Source organism: Rhinoraja longicauda, chromosome 3 (assembly GCF_053455715.1).
Source record: "Rhinoraja longicauda isolate Sanriku21f chromosome 3, sRhiLon1.1, whole genome shotgun sequence".
Classification (NCBI taxonomy): domain Eukaryota; kingdom Metazoa; phylum Chordata; class Chondrichthyes; order Rajiformes; family Arhynchobatidae; genus Rhinoraja; species Rhinoraja longicauda.
In genome coordinates this window covers 70,052,319-70,064,777 of record NC_135955.1, presented here as the reverse complement: position 1 = coordinate 70,064,777, position 12,459 = coordinate 70,052,319, and the positions used below count along the sequence as shown (strand labels likewise).

The window sequence follows — 12,459 nt, the reverse complement described above, 5'->3', positions numbered from 1 at the left end:
GTGTGAGCTATAGGGAGAAGTTGAGTCGGCTGGGTCTCTATTCCATGGAGCGCAGAAGGATGAGGGGAGATCTTATTGAAGTATACAAAATCATGAGAGGAATAGATCGAGTAGATGCACAGAATCTTTTGCCCAGAGTAGGGGAATCAAGGACCAGAGGACATAGTTTCAAGGTGAAGGGGTAAAGATTTAATAGGAATCTGAGGGGTAACTTTTTCACACAAAGGGTGGTGGGTGTATGGAACAAGCTGCCAGCTGAAGTAGTTGAGGCTGGGACTATCCCATCGTTTAAGAAACAGTTAGACTGGTACATGGATAGGACAGGTATGCAGGGATATGGACCAAGCGCAGGCAAGTGGGACTAGCTGGGACATTGTTGGCGGTGTGGGCGAGTTGAGCCGAAAGGCCTATTTCCACACTGTATCACTCTATGACTATGACTTGAAACTTACTGGCCTATAATTTCCTGGATTATCCCCTACTCCTCAAACTAAGGAACAACACTGGCTCCTCTCCAGTTCTCTGGGACCGCGCCTTCGCTCAAAGAGAATACAAAGATCAAGGTCCATGCAATGTCCTCCTTTCACTCTCAATAACCTGGGATAAATTCCACCAGTCCGTGGAGATTTATCCACCTTAATGCTTTTTAAGAGACCCAACACCATCTCTTTCTTGATTTTAAACTCCCTAGCTTATCAATATAGACACACTGATCTTACCATGTCCATGATGTCCTTTTCCTTGAGGTATTCCATAATGTTTGGGATAACAACCCATCATTTATTTATTTGCCTCTGTACTCCACAATTTGAGATAAAAATCACGTGGTTAAAGTGCACATTGTCAGATTTTATTAAAGGCCATTTTTATACACCATTCAGAAATTACAGCTGTGTTTTTACATAGTCCCCCCATTTTAGGGCACCATAATGTTTGAGACACGTGGCTTCACAGGCGTTTATAATTGCTCAGGTGTGTTTAATTGCCTCTTTAATGCAGGTATAAGAGAGCTCCCAGCACCTTTCCATCACCTTTGGAAACTTTGATTGCTGTTCATCAACATGAGGACCAAAGTTGTGCCAATGAAAGTCAAAGAAGCCATTATGAGACTGAGAAACAAGAATAAAACTGTTAGAGACATCAGCCAAACTTAGTATCATATCATATCATATATATACAGCCGGAAACAGGCCTTTTCGGCCCACCAAGTCCGTGCCGCCCAGCGATCCCCGTACATTAACACTATCCTACACCCACTAGGGACAATTTTTACATTTACCCAGCCAATTAACCTACATACCTGTACGTCTTTGGAGTGTGGGAGGAAACCGAAGATCTCGGAGAAAACCCACGCAGGTCACGGGGAGAACGTACAAACTCCTTACAGTGCAGCACCCGTAGTCAGGATCGAACCTGAGTCTCCGGCGCTGCATTCGCTGTAAAGCAGCAACTCTACCGCTGCGCTACCGTGCTATATGGTATATATGGCACATCATTTGGCATATGGCACAACTATATGGAACATCATTAAGAAGAAAGAGAGCACTGGTGATTTTACTAATCGCAAAGGGACTGGCAGGCCAAGGAAGACTTCCACAGCTGATGACAGAAGGATTCTCTCCATAATAAAGAAAAATCCCCAAACACCTGTCCAACAGATCAGAAACACTCTTCAGGAGTCAGGTGTGGATTTGTCAATAACCACTGTCCGCAGAAGACTTCATGAACAGAAATACAGTAGCTGCATTGCAAGATGCAAACCACTGGTTAGCTGCAAAAATAGAATGGCCAGGTTACAGTTTGCCAAAAAGTACTCAAAAGAGCGACCACAGTTCTGGAAAAAGGTCTTGTGGGCAGATGAGACGAAGATTAACTTGTATCAGAGTGATGGCAAAAGCATAGTATGGAGGAGGGAAGGAACTGCCCAAGATCCAAACCATACCACTTCTGTGAATCACAGTGGTGGGGGTGTTATGGCCTGGGCATGTATGGCTGTTGAAGGTACTGGCTCACTTATCTTCATTGATGATGCAACTGCTGATGGCAGCAGCATGGTGAATTCTGAAGTGCATAGACCCATCCTATCTGCTCAAGTTCAAACAAATGCCTCAAAACTCATTGGCTGGCGGTTCATTCTACAGCAAGACAATGATCCCAAACATACTGCTAAAAGCAACAAAGATTTTTTTCAAAGCTAAAAAATAGTCAATTCTTGAGTGGCCAAATCAATCACCCAATCTGAACCCAATTGAGCATGTCTTTTATATGCTGAAGAGAAAATTGAAGGGGACTAGCTCCCAAAAGAAACATAAGCTAAAGATGGCTGCAAAACAGACCTGGCAGAGCCTCACCAGAGAAGACATCCAGCAATTGGTGATGTCCATGAATCGCAGACTTCAAGCAGTCATGCAAAGGATATGCAGCAAAATGCTAAACACGACTACTTTCATTTACATGACATTGCTGTGTCCCAAACATTATGGTGCCCTGAAATAGGAGTACTATGTATAAACACTGTTGCAATTTTTACATGGTGAAACCAAAATGTATAAAAATAGTCTTTATTAAAATCTGACAATGTGCACTTTAACCACATGTGATTTTTTTCTATTACAAATCTCAAATTGTGGAGTACAGAGGCAAATAAATAAATGATGGGTCTTTGTCCCAAACATTGTGGATCTTGGAAGGTTGTAGGACTACTGTGGATTAAACAGATGAATGATGAGGAAGTTATCCATGGAAGATTTGAAAACCAGGATGAGAATTACACACTGTCCTTCAGCCTGATAAGCAACCATTCACAATTGTCTGCCCCTTGGATTTTGGAATCACGGCTCCTAAATTGCTGCAACCCACCCCTTCTCAGCCCTCCCTCATTATAAATTGCTCCAGCTAACTCTCCATGAGGGTATTAATTGTTGCCCCCATAGAGGTGGTAGTAATCAGTGTACCTGTTTCTCTTTCACAATTTTTCTAGACACACAAGAAAATGAATCTGAAAACTATGGCGCATTCATATTTAGATCATTCAGATTTTTGATAATTTAGCAATAATGTAATGATGTAGCAGTGGACCAGACAGATTAATCACATCCTGGACATTTCTCTCTTTGTTTCTCGGTCTTTGTTGAGCAAGTTCATCTTGATCAAGGCTAGTATGTCAGGACTGTACTAAGAGTATTTTTTCAGTGAATGTTGGGGAGGAGTGGAATGGTGTGGAGGTGATGTGGTACATAGGTGGGAAGCAGAAAAAAAAAGTTTTTTATTGTTGTTTACTTTCTTATTAAAATCTTATACTCACAGATAATCTCACTTGTTAATAATTTTGATTTTCCTACCAGTGGTCATGATTGAGAACTATTATTATATTCTTTAATTATATACATTGAAAATTACCTAGATTGATAGATTTTTGGCCAATGAGAAAAACAAGGCATCCAGGAAATAAATTTCCAAACCACGGGCATAATTTAATTGAAAGGAAGAATGGGCCTGAGTGTGACGCATGCATGCCTGTGTGATCCAGTTCTGCTGGTATGTTTGTTTTATGGAGAAAATGAGGAAATCGAACTAGTAGTACAAACTTCACATTTTTGTTTACTCGCCACTCAGAATCTTCCTTTAACAAAAACCAAATTGTAAATTTAATACTGGTGGAAAGAAAAACAAAGTCTTTAGTGCTACGAAAGACGCAGGTCATAGTTGCTGAGGTTAGTGTTGTGTATTGTTCAAGTGCCTGATGGTTGCTGGGAAGAAACTATTCTTGAACCTTTGCTCCTGTGCCTTCTTTCTGGTGGTAGGAGCAAAATGAGTGTGTGGGCAAGGTGGTATGGGTCTTTGATATTGGCTGTCTTTTTGAGGCAGTGTTTGTAATAGATCCCTTCGATGGTGGGGAAGTCAGAATCTGTGATAGATCAGGTGGCGTCTACCACTCAGTAATTTTGGTTTTTGGGTGTTTGATTTGCCAAACCAGACTGTGATGCAACCAGTCAGTGTGCTCGCTACATATTCATCAGAGAAACAAGGTTAATGACATAATTTATCTTGCTATTAACTTGTTGTTCTTTTTGTGCCACTGTACTATTATTAATTTAGATACTATGTTTTACCTTTAATTTGTTTTGCTTATGTAACCTTCAGTTTTTCCTGATTCTGCTTTTGCAGCTTTGTTGTGTGACTGAAAATGCATTCAGAAAATACTATTTTTATTGATAGAAGATGGTGATAGAAACTGATTTTCCAGGCATTATGAAACCAAGACTTGGAAGATTAATTTGGAATGTCAAATTGATGGTGTGTCTTTAACGCTGCCTGACATGACAAGTTTTAATTATGTAGAGAGACTTGATTGGCTGGTTTTGTTTGCTTTGCTTTGGGATGGAAATGGTTGAGGGTTGACCTGATTGGACTATATAGATTATGATAGACAATAGGTGCAGGAGGAGGCCATTCGGCCCTTCGAGCCAGCACTGCCATTCAATGTGATCATGGCTGATCATTCTCAATCAGTACCCCGTTCCTGCCTTCTCCCCATACCCTCTGACTCCGCTATCCTTAAGAGCTCTATCTAGCTCTCTCTTGAATGCATTCAGAGAATTGGCCTCCACTGCCTTCTGAGGCAGAGAATTCCACAGATTCACAACTCTCTGACTGAAAAAGTTTTTCCTCATCTCAGTTCTAATTGGCCTACCCCTTATTCTTATACTGTGGCCCCTGATTCTGGACTCCCCCAACATTGGGAACATGTTTCCTGCCTCTAACGTGTCCAACCCCTTAATGATCTTATACGTTTCGATAAGATCTCCTCTTTCATCCTTCTAAATTCCAGTGTATACAAGCCTGGTCGCTCCAGTCTTTCAACATATGACAGTCCCGCCATTCCGGGAATTAACCTAGTAAACCTGCGCTGCACGCCCTCAATAGCAAGAATATCCTTCTTCAAATTTGGAGACCAAAACTACACACAGTACTCCAGGTGCGGTCTCACTAGGGCCCTGTACAACTGCAGAAGGACCTCTTTGCTCCTATACTCAACTCCTCTTGTTATGATGAGCATAGAGCAGATAATGAGAAGCTTTTCTCTTTTCAGGGGTATCTGCAACTGGAAGTCAAAGGTTTAAGACAAGGGGTAGAACACTTGGAGGGGATTTGAGGATGATTATTTTTTTCATTGAGATGGAGGTTAAAATCCAGAATGCACTGCTTGAAGGGTACTCTCACACCATTTAAGTTTAGATGAACACTTGAAACGCTAGGAACGTTAAAGGTAGAGTATTCAAAGATAATTAAAAAATCCCAAAACATTTAATAGGAGTGTAATCAGAAATAATTTGGCACTAAACCATATAAGCAGGTAGGAGATGAGTGACCCAAAGTTTTGCCAGTAGGTATCACACATAATTTAATAATGGTGGAAGCTACTTGAGAGAAGGGTCATAAAATAGACGCAGTCATACAGCACAGAAACATCCATCTTATCCATTCTGCCCAAGATGTACCATCTAATCTTAGATGTACCATCTAAGCTAGTCCCTTTTACCTACATTTTGCCCATATCTCTCTAAACCCTTCCTATCTATGTACCCATCCAAGTGTCTTTTAAATGTTGTTATTGTACCTGCCTCAACTACTTCTTCTGGTATCTCATTCCATATTCTTTTCACCCTATGTGGGAAAAAGCTGCCCCTCAGGTTCATATTAAATCTTTCCCCTCTCGTCTTAAATGTATGCCCTCTGGTTTTTGATTCCCTTTTTCCAGGTAAAGGATTCTGCGAATTCACCCTTTCAATTCCCCTCATGATTTTATACACCTCTACCTCCCACGCTCCAAGGAATAAAGTCCAAGCCTGGTCTCCCTATGCTTGGGCTCTCGGATGCCTGACAGCATCCTTGTAAATCTATTCTGCATTCTCTCCAGCTTAATGCCATCCTTCCTGTAGCAGGGTTACAAAAAATGGAACACAATACTTCAAAGTGCGGCCTCACCATCGTTGTGTACAAATGTAACATAACATGTCTATTTCTATATTCAATTCCCTGATTAATGAAGGTCAGTGTGCCAAAAGCTACAATAAGTTAAAGATATATAGTCTTGGATAGCTTATTGCTTATGGCAATTGAAGAATTAAATTAGTAATTTTGTAATCTTATGATTTCTGAAAATATTTGAGTTTGGAGATGCATAACTCGTTTCTTGTTTCTTTGTGCTGTGTTTTTAAGAGATTACACGTCTCCAGTGTTACACTTGTGCATATGTGGAGAATTCTCCATCGAAATATTTAGCTGTTACGCATTTCAATGCATTAACCCAAGGGTTTTCTCATTCTGCCCTCATGCTTTTGTCTTATAAAAGGTACTGATTTCTCTTGACCTACCAGAACTGTTCATATTGTTTTTAGTCTGCTTCCTTGCTGCGAAATTCTGGTTGTTCTGAGACAGTTGCTTTTTCTGCTAATATAGTTCTTCAACCTCACTGCAAGAGCAAGTTTTTATTTTGCTCTATTAGATATTGATCAAAGAATACTATTTTAGCAATCTGAGTTTATGTTTTCGGACACGGTGGGAGGAGGCTGTTTATAGCTGATTTAAAGTATGCTCACTGTGATTTTCGTTTTGTAAATTGCTGCCATTTCCGAGCCATGGTGACAGCTGGTGTGACCTTCTAGCTGACTGGACCTATTGGCCTTGTGCCAGTCATCTGCTCCAGCATGAAACCTCTACCACTCACACAGACAGGAATTTAATTGACTACGGGAAGCAGCTGTGTAATCTTCTGGATGAAGGCCACCAAATATCCTCCAGAACTAAGGGAGGTTGTCTGCAAAATGATTGGTTGATAAAGTGAACATGTGACTGGAATGGCTGTATTGTGATTTAACACGGGAAGGGTGGAAAAAAATGGAGGTATATGCTGCTTCAGAAATGGGGTAGGTGAAAATCATTTAAAAATAAAATAAAATTATTTTGTTTTATTGTCAGCCGGTTATATGGTTGTATTGTACATTGGTGTTTACTGTTGACTGGGTTTATTGTGGCACTAAGTCAGCAAAAGCTTTATTTTGTGCGCATCAGCTTTTCCTGCTTTGAAAGGGAGGGTTGGGAATGAAGGAGGCATTGTCGTCTAACAGGATTGATGTTGGTGCTTAAGCAGAAGACAGTGATAGAGGAAACTAGAATGGAATCCAAAAATTATAAAGACTGATAATAAACGATATCCTGATTTTTTTTAAACGAGAACAAAGTGACAAACAGATTGTTTAATTTTAGTGTAAGCTTATGCAAGTTTAATGCAGATTTTCACGTTGGATCTTTATGCTGAGTTTGTTTAAATTGCAAATGCTTCCTTCATGTTTGGTATTCCAGTTTATGATTGAATGTTTTATCGTGCTTTAAATGGCTGCATGGCTGCTGAGTGGTGTTTTTTTATTTACTGCATCCTTACTCTTGAACACTGCGTAAGAGCTAAATTGCTGCATTGCTGACTTAAAAATATTTGAGAATCTTTGGTTCAGTGTGCAATAATGGGAAGTCTTTCGTCTCATATTATTTGAAATGAAATGAGGCTTTGCTCGTCAAAGTAAATTGTATCATGAAGTTTATTTTAAGGATGAGAAAAACGAATGTTGTAATTTCTTTTGTATCAGAAGCACAATAGCTCAGCTGAAATCTGCGATTTCAATTGCATGCTCAAAGAAATCTTGTTAAATTATTTATGAACTGTCATTTAAAGCAAATAGGATTTTCCTCACTGCACGTCAGCAACAACACACAGAACATTATAATCTGGTTGCCGTGTGCACCCATGCATGAGTGCCATAAACCTTTCCCCCCAGACATTTTAGGTGCAATTATATTTTAAGATGGAGAATTTTTATGTTAAAGGAATATAAAGATATTGTATGGGTTGATTACAGAAAATAATTATAACATTTTGTTAGTTTTTTGTTAAAGCCATTTTAAATCGAGGTTAAATTTTGTCTTTCTAACCTATTTCATATTATATAATTTAATTCAATTTTTGTTTAAGAGATCAGCCAAAATGAATCCACGGTGATTTGAAAGGTTTGCTATTCATGAGAATCCCAGTTTAATTTGGTTGGATTTGTGATTTGGAAATACTGAAAAAAGAGATTATTTTCATTTTCTAAAAGAAAATAGTCTGCAGAAGGCATTAAAGCAGTCCAGATTATATTAATTTATTCTGTCAAAGATGGTATTATTGACTATGGCCCTGAGCTAATTGGGGATTGTCTCATTCATAATCTTGCACTAATATTTGCTATGCTCCCAAAGGGCATGCTTAAATAATATAATTTGTGAGACATGCCCCACAGCAAGGTACTGTAAATAAAAGAAGTACTAGATATTACTAGAATTACTAGATATTCTTCAAGTATATGTTTTTGAAGGAGAGACAAATATTGGCCAGGGTATCATGGAGAACTCCTTTGATTTTCCACCATCTCCTCTACCTGAAGGAGCAGATATGACCTTAGTTTAAGGTTTCACCTGAAAAATAGGGCATTCACTGGAATTGAACTTCAATCCTGTTTTTCCACTTCATAGAACTGGGCTTTTGTTACTCCATGTCATCCAAGAGGAAGAATTATGTTAATTATTTTAATTTAGAATTATGCTTCAGAATACTGGTTCTACAGTTTAAATTATTTACTTTCAATCTTCAGTATAATTTCATTGGTATTTATTATCAGCTGTAATAGTATTGAGATCATTGTGTAAATTAAATTATATACAAAGGAGGAGGAAAAGGCTTTTAAGGATGATGTAATGTTGATGTAGATTGCTCATCATTTTTATGTAGACAAAATAACATTTTGATTATATATGCTATTCAGACATTAATGGTGCAGAAGTAGAGACGTTCAAAACGTTCGAGGCCTTAGGAATAAATATCACCAGCAATTAGTCCTGGACCAGCCACATCAAAGTTATGGCTACGAAATTACACCAACATCTCAACTTCCTTAAGAGGCTTATGAAGTTCAGTATGTCCCCAACAACCGTCACCAACTTCTGCCGATGCAGCGTAGATAGCATTTCATCAGGGTGCATTACAGCATGGTTTCAAAACAACTCGATCAAAGACCCCTAGAAATTGCAGAGAATTGTGGACGTAGTCCAGACTATCACACAAACAAACCTCCCTTGCATTGACTCCATCTACACTTCATGCTGCCTTGGCAAGGCCGCCAGCATAATCAAGGAACAGTCTCACGCTGGCCACTCCCTCTCCCAACGGGCAAGAGGTACAGAAGTTTGAAAACACACACCTCTATGTTCAGGGAGTTTCTTCCTGGCTGTTATCAAGCAAATGAACTGTCATCTCACCAGCTAGAGTGTGGTCTTGTCCTCCCAACTACTTCTTTGGAAATTTTTGAATTATCTTTATTCAAATTTTATCTTGTGTTCAATGTTGTACCCTTCATTCTTTATCTGTGTGCTGTGGACGGCTTGATTATAATCATGTAGAGTCTTTGCTTTGACTGGAAAGCACGCAACAAAAAGGATTTCACTGTACCTCGGTACATGTGACAATAATAGACAATAGGTGCAGGAGTAGGCCATTCGGCCCTTCGAGCCAGCACCACCATTCAATGTGATCATGGCTGATCATTCTCAATCAGTACCCCATTCCTGCCTTCTCCCCATACCCCCTGACTCCGCTATCCTGAAGAGCTCTATCTAGCTCTCTCTTGAATGCATTCAGAGAATTGGCCTCCACTGCCTTCTGAGGCGGAGAATTCCACAGATTTACAACTCCCTGACTGAAAAGGTTTTTCCTCATCTCCGTTCTAAATGGCCTACCCATTATTTTTAAACTGTGGCCCCTGGTTCTGGACTCCCCCAACATTGGGAACATGTTTCCTGCCTCTAACGTGTCCAACCCCTTAATAACCTTATATGTTTCGTTAAGATCTCCTCTTATCCTTCTAAATTCCAGTGTTTATACAAGACTAGTCGCTCCGGTCTTTCAACATATGACATTCCCGCCATTCCGGGAATTAACCTAGTAAACCTACGCTGCACGCCCTCAATAGCAAGAATATCTTTCCTCAAATTTGGAGATCAAAACTGCACCCAGTACTCCAGGTGCGGTCTCACTAGGGCCCTGTACAATTGCAGAAGGACCTCTTTGCTCTTATACTCAACTCCTCTTGTTATGAAAGCTAACATTCCATTGGCTTTCTTCACTGCCTGTTGTACCTGCATGCTTCCTTTCAGTGCCTGATGCACTAGGACACCCAGATCTCGTTGTACATCCCTTTTTCCTAACTTGACACCATTCAGATAATAATCTGCCTTCCTATTCTTACCACCAAAGTGGATAACCTGTCCAAGTCAACCTGCAACCTCATACAATACAGTACAATACAATATATCTTTATTGTCATTGTACAGGGGTACAACGAGATTGGGAATGCGCCTCCCATACGATGCAATAATTTAATTAATAAACAACAACAACCCAACGAAACAAATTGTAGCAGTTTTAAGACAGAATAAAGTGCAAGTAGATCTGTGCCGGATCACTGTGCATTTTGACCATCCGGCTCAGCAGGACCGGTTCATAGCAGCTATGGCCCTGGGGATGAAGCTGTTCCTGAGTCTGGAGGTGCGGGCGTAGAAGGCCTTGTATCGTCTGCCCGATGGAAGGAGTTCGAACAGACTGTTGCAGGGGTGTGAAGAGTCTTTGTGGATGCTGGTGGCTTTTCTGAGGCATCATGTGTTGTAGCATCATCCTCACAATTCACACTACCACCCAGCTTTGTATCATCTGCAAATTTGCTAATGGTACTTTTAATCCCTTCATCCAAGTCATTAATGTATATTGTAAATAGCTGCGGTCCCAGCACCGAGCCTTGCGGTACCCCACTAGTCACTGCCTGCCATTCTGAAAGGGACCCATTTATCCCCACTTTTTGCTTTCTGTCTGCCAACCAATTTTCTATCTATGTCAGTACCATACCCCCAATACCATGTGCTATAATTTTGCCCACTAATCTCCTATGTGGGACCTTGTCGAAGGCTTTCTGAAAGTCGAGGTACACCACATCCACCGGCTCTCCCCTGTCAATCTTCCTAGTTACATCCTCAAAAAATTCCAGAAGATTAGTCAAGCATGATTTCCCCTTTGTAAATCCATGCTGACTCGGAACGATCCTGTTACTGCTATCCAAATGCTCCGCAATTTTGTCTTTTATAATTGACTCCAGCACCTTCCCCACCACTGATGTCAGACTAACTGGTCTATAATTTCCCGTTTTCTCTCCCTCCTTTCTTAAAAAGTGGGATAACATTAGCTTCCCTCCAATCCACAGGAACTGATCCTGAATCTATCGAACATTGGAAAATGATCACCAATGCGTCCACAATTTCTAGAGCCACCTCCTTAAGTACCCTGGTATGCAGACCATCAGGCCCTGGGGATTTATCAGCCTTTAGTCCCATCAGTCTACCCAACACCATTTCCTGCCTAATATGAATTTCCTTCAGTTCCTCTGTCACCCTAGGATCTCTGGCCACTAGAACATCTGGGAGATTGTTTATATCTTGCTTAGTGAAGACAGATCCAAAGTACCTGTTCAACCCGTCTGCCATTTCCTTGTTCCCCATAATAAATTCCCCTGCTTCTGTCTTCAAGGGACCCACATTTGCCTTGACTATTTTTTTCCTCTTCACATACCTAAAAAAGCTTTTACTATCCTCCTTTATATTATTGGCTAGCTTACCCTCGTACCTCATCTTTTCTCCCCATATTGCCTTTTTAGTTATCTTCTGCTGCTCTTTAAAAGAGTCCCAATCCTCTGGCTTCCCACTCTTCTTTGCTATGTTATACCTCTTCTCTTTTATTTTTATGCTGTCCTTGACTTCCCTTGTCAGCCACAGGTGCCTCTTAGAATCTTTCCTCCTCTTTGGGATAAATTGATCCTGCAACTTCTGCATTATTCCCAGGAATACCTGCTATTGCTGTTCCACCGTTTTCCCTGCTAGGGCCTCCTTCCAGTCAAATCTGGCCACCTCATGCCTCTGTAATCCCCTTTGCTATACTGTAATACTGACACTTCCAATTTTCCCTATTCCCTCTCAATTTGTAGAGTAAAACTTATCATATTGTGAACACTGCCTCCTAATGGCTCTTTTACTTTGAGTCCCCTTATCAGATCAGGTTCATTACACAACACTAAATCCAGAATTGCCTTCTCCCTGGTAGGCTCCAGTACAAGCTGTTCTAAGGATCCATCTCGGAGGCACTCCATAAACTCTCTTTCCTGGGGTCCAGTACCAACCTGATTTTCCCAGTCTACCTGCATGTTGAAATCTCCCATAACCACCGTAGCATTACATTTGCGACATGCCAATTTTAGCTCTTGATTCAACTTGCACCCTATGTCGAGGCTACTGTTTGGGGGCCTGTAGATAACTCCCATTATGGTC

General features: G+C 40.5%; 1 protein-coding gene across 5 annotated transcripts in view; it reads left to right on the top strand.

The window, feature by feature from the left end:
- apc (APC regulator of WNT signaling pathway) overlaps positions 1-12,459 on the top strand; it is a 163,111-nt gene that overhangs the window by 26,212 nt on the left and 124,440 nt on the right. For 4 of the 5 annotated variants that reach the window (XM_078396349.1, XM_078396348.1, XM_078396347.1 and 1 more), the window contains exon 1: positions 6,805-6,929. The exons of the other annotated variant lie outside the window; for it this stretch is intronic. The gene's annotated coding sequence lies outside the window, so the exon portion shown is untranslated. Of the gene's footprint in view, positions 1-6,804; positions 6,930-12,459 lie in introns of those variants that run through there. 5 annotated transcript variants of the gene reach the window in all.